Here is a 5127-nt window from a genome sequence, read left to right as displayed (position 1 = left end):
GTTCCATTGAAAACTGACTTTAAAGATGGTGCAATTCTACCTACTGGAGATTCTATTTTCATAAAAATGTACCCATTGAAGAAGGCGGGGATATCAAATCACTTCTAAGTCTTATGTTATATCAAGTGATTTGATTGAAAAACAAAAGAACAAAAGTGAGTTTCTTGATGCTGAAGTTTGTGAACTGATCCTTGTTTCAGTGAGTAACCCACTTAAGATGAAGAGATTCTGGGATTTGTTTGAGCCTTGACATTTTCTTTTCTTTCTTAAGCTCTGATCATTACTTTTCACAAGTGATGTATAGCATGCTTCATGGCCACTAAAAACAGAGCAGAAGTGACTGAATTTGTGTTGTTGGGCTTATCCAGCAGGTCAGAGATGCAGCCAGTTATTTTTGGAATTGTCCTAATCAGTTATGGGCAATACCCTACTAGTACTTGTTGCTTGCTCAGACCCCAAGCTTCAGACCCCCATGTATTTCCTTCTCAGCCAACTTTCCTTGATTGACATATCTCTAACAACCATCACGGTTCCTCAGATGCTGGTGCACACACTGTCTGTGGATAGAAGTATTTCCTATAACCGCTGTATGATACAGCTGTTCTTCTTTATGGCAGTGGGCAGCATGGAAGGCCACTTACTGGCTGCCATGGCTTATGACCGCTATGTTGCCATCTGTGACCCTTTAAGATACTCTGCCATTGTCAGTCATAATCTCTGTCTACGAATAACATTGACCTCATGGGTTGTGGTCAGCCTTAACAGTCTCTTGTACAGTTTGTTGGTCACTCGTTTAACCTTCTGTGGCAACCAGGTCACTCACTTCTTCTGTGACATCACTCCTCTGCTGAAGCTCTCCTGCACTCAACCCGTGGTCAATGAAATATTAATCTTCACTGAGGAAGTGAAGCTGTGGTGGTCAGTCCCTTCTTCTTCATTTTGGGGTCCTATGTCTGCATAGGTGTTGCTATAGCCCGCATGCATTCAGTTGCTGCCCTGAGCAAAGCTCTGTCCACTTGTGGTTCTCACATCTTGGTTGTGTTGCTCTTGTATGGTTCTGTGATTCGCATGTACCTCAAGCTGTCCTCTAGCTATCACTTAGACCAGGATCGCCAGGTCGCCATCTTCTACACAGTTGTCACTCCTATGTTAAATCCACTGATCTACAGCCTCAGGAACCAGGAAGTTAAAGGAGCTCTTCGGAGGCTTTTTAGGAGACTTTGCATCTCAGGAAGCTTCCAGCCTGCCCCCCAGGCAAACGAAGAATGCCAACACAAGTCCTGAGAAGCAAGGGCTAGTCTGAAAATACTGTTCTCTTAATAGTGTCTATGAATCATATACCTGTGAAATAATTTTTGCTATCAACACTCTCTTGGTTGAATTTGGAAAGAAGCAGATTTATGAATAAACTATTTTTAGTCCCTTTGACTGACTGAGAATCTTATAATAGTCTAACTCTGTAGGTGTTTTCAAATTACTGAACCTTTGAGTATATAACGTTCAGGTCAACCAGATCACTCACTTCTTCTATGACATCACTCCTCTGCTGAAGCTCTCCTGTTCACCACCTATGGTCAATAAAATGTTAATTTTCACTGAGGATGTAGCTATTGTGGCCAGTCCCTTCTTTATTTGTGGTTCCTATGTCTGTGAGGTGCTGCTATAGTATACATGTATTAAATTGGTGCCCCAAGCAATCTTATGTCCACCTGTGGCTTACTTGTTATGGTTGTGCTGCTCCTTTTGGCTCTTTGGTTAGAATGCAGCTTAAGCCATCATCCAACTATGACATAGACCAGGATTGCCAGGTTGCTATCATCTACACACTCATCATCCCTATTTTTTTTTTTTTTTTTAGAAAACTACACTTTTCAGTCTTGCTGTCAGACAAAGAAAGAAAATGTTTCCTGAGTACCAAGGGTACTGAGGCAATCTTGAATAGGTGATGTGTACTCTTAATAAAAGTTTAAATCATATCCCTGTATAATAATCTTTGTTATCAATTCTTTCATGGTTGGATTAGGAAAGAAGTGAGTTCATGAATAAATGATTATGGACTCTTTCTCATCGGAATTGTCAAGATATTTTAAATACCTAAATATCTTTCATATATGGTATATGAATTAGGTAATAAGTAAAATGGTAGCATGGCATGTTTGGATTACAGATATTTGATTATTTTAGTGATATTGGGTCATATACTGATTTTCAGACAGAAGTCAATGTGTATTTCAAAATATTATTCAGAAGAGTGAATTTCAAAGAAACTACAAAATTGATTAAGCCTTTATAAAAATTTATAATTATAATCTCTGATTACAATCATCTCTCAACTCACAGGGTAATAATTTGCATGCTTCTGGTGCCAGATATCTTTCAGTTTTTATCTTTCAGTTGTCTCAGATAACAGAGATTGGATAATGGGCTTCATAGTAGTTCTGATATCAAGGTCTAGGTTTGGCTTTTATAGAGAGTAAAACTGTTTTGACAGACTAATGTTTTAGGTTGTTAGGCTTAAGGGAAAATAATAAAGTAGGGATATGACACTAAATAGAATCTTGTTCTGACTTACATATCCATGATGGGCTGAGAGGCATTGAGAGTGTGTAGATTTTGTTATAAGGAAGATCAATGAATTATTTCACCGTGTTAATTTTTTTTTCACCGTGTTAATTTTTGGATATATAATAGATATACAAGTGGTGATATTTCATGTGCATTGTATGTATAATTCTTGAGACTCATGAAGAAATTCTATTTGGATATATAAATATCAGAGAAGAAAAAATGTAGATGATATATATAAACATCATAAATATCTTCTAGTATATTAGTGTATATAAGAGGAGAATTATTCAAGATCTAATAGATGACCATTGCAAATTTTGAAAGTCTTGGAATTGAAAAAGCAAGAATGACTGAGAAGTTACCATTAGTGAGAAAAAAATACCAGCTAAGTTTGTTATGCCTGCATCTTAGAAAATAGTATTTAAGAGAGTGGTGAGTGCCTGCCTACCGGGCAGGCCTCAGGGTCCCCTGTAAGGGAGCCCTGGCACCTTCAGCTCCTGAGCCAGGCTTCCTGTGCGCTTCTGGATACCGCCCCACCCCTTGCTCCATTCATCCTTTTGGCCCTGGAGCATTGGGCTACCGGCAGCCCTGTTTAGTTGCTGAGGAATCCCATCTGGACGGGTGAGTGTGTGCTATCCAGGGGCGGACTGTCCCGGAAGAGAGCACAAACCCCCCTCCCCCAGCTCCTTCTGCAGGGCTGTATTTCTTTCTCAAGACCCAGCCCCCCAGCACGCCTCCCCAACCCTGCCCTGTTGTACGCTAGGACCAGCGCTCAAGAACAGTTTCAAGCTCCTACGCTAAGGCTACCCACCCAGAGCGGTGAGTGCCTGCATACCAGGCAGGCCTCAGGGTCCCCTGTAAGGGAGCCCTGGCACCTTCAGCTCCAGCGCCAGGCTTCCTGTGAGCTCCTGGATACCGCCCCACCCCTTGCTCCATTCATCCTTTTGTCCCTGGATCATTGGGCTACCGGCGGCCCTGTTTAGTTGCTGAGGAATCCCATCTGGACGGGTCAGTGTGTGCTATCCAGGGGCGAACTGTCCCAGAAGAGAGCACAAACCCCCTCCCCCAGCTCCTTCTGCAGGGCTGTATTTCTTTCTCACGACCCAGCCCCCCAGCACCCCTCCCCAACCCTGCCCTGCTGTATGCTAGGACCAGTGCTCAAGAACAGTTTTAAGCTCCTACACTAAGGCTACCCACCCAGAGTGGTGAGTGCCTGCCTACTGGGCAGGCCTCAGGGTCCCCTGTTAGGCAGCCTGGGCACCTTCAGCTCCTGCGCCAGGCTTCCTATGCTCTTCTGGATACCGCCCCCCCCCCCTCCATTCATCCTTTTGGCCCTGGAGCATTGGGCTACCAGTGGCCCTGTTTAGTTGCTGAGGAATCCCATCTGGACAGGAACGGTTCCTGCTTCTACACTGAAGAGATACACCCAGAGAGTCAATCACAGCAAAGACTGGACCAGGACACCAAGCCTCTCCTGGCTCCATTTGAAGGAAGAGATGGGAAGGCGCCAATGCAAGAATTCCTCCAACAACCTGAAAGGCAGCATGACACCACCAGAATCCAGGGATCCTGAAATAAGAAGAATTGTACACCCTACTCCTGAAGAAATAGAAGAAATCGACTCAAAAGTGAACTATATGAAAATAATAGAGGACCTTAAACAGGAGGTGAAAAACTGCCATAAAAAATTAGAGATTACAAACAAAAAGGTAGAGGAAATGAATAAATCGCTCAAAGACACGCAAGAAAACCAAGAGAAACAAGAAAAAGCAATCAAACAGGTTAAGGAAGCGGTTCAAGACTTGAAGAATGAAATGGAAGCAATGAAGAAAGCACAAACCGAGGGAAGAATGAATATGGAAAATCTGGGTAAACGAACAGGAACTACAGAGTCAAGTACTAACAACAGATTACAAGAGATAGAAGAAAGAATGTCAGACACTGAAGATACCATAGAGAAAATAAACACACTGATCAAAGAAAACAGCAAAACCAACAAATTCTCATCACAAACATTCAGGAAATCTGGGACACAATAAAAAGACCAAACCTAAGAATAATTGGAGTAGAAGAAGGAGAAGAAGGGCAGCTCAACAGTCCAGAAAATATACTTAATAAAATTACAGAAGAAAACTTTCCCAACCAGAAGAAAGATGTACCTATGATGGTTCAAGAAGCATACAGAACACCAAATAGGCTGGATCAAAAAAAAAAAAATCCCCTCGCCATATAATAATCAAAACACAAAATATACAGAATAAAGAAAGAATATTAAGAGCCGCAAAAGAAAAAGGCCAAGTTACTTATAAAGGTAAACCTATCAGACTTACACCTGACTTCTCTATGGAAACCATGAAAGCCAGAAGGTCCTGGATAGATGTACTGCAAAAACTAAAAACTTCTCTTACAGGATCAGTTCTTCTTGCCCACTGATGTACCTTCCCAGTGATGTCACTCCCCAGTGATGTTTCTCCTGGTGTCCAGATCGGAATTCTGTGCTGCTTGGGTAGCTCACAAACAAAGGGCCCACCCTGCTTGCTGCAGGCAGGCTATGGAGAC

General features: G+C 42.2%; 1 pseudogene; it reads left to right on the top strand.

Annotated features, from left to right (window-relative positions):
- The first annotated feature begins 312 nt into the window (after positions 1 to 312).
- Positions 313 to 1298, top strand: LOC121463172 (annotated as a pseudogene).
- The last annotated feature ends 3829 nt before the right edge of the window (positions 1299 to 5127 follow it).

This window comes from Microtus oregoni, unplaced genomic scaffold, assembly GCF_018167655.1.
Source record: "Microtus oregoni isolate MIOR12 unplaced genomic scaffold, Mior012 000025F_ref0000491, whole genome shotgun sequence".
Lineage (NCBI taxonomy): Eukaryota > Metazoa > Chordata > Mammalia > Rodentia > Cricetidae > Microtus > Microtus oregoni.
The sequence above is the reverse complement of the archived record's forward strand: the minus strand, read 5'-3'. Positions and strand labels throughout refer to the sequence as shown.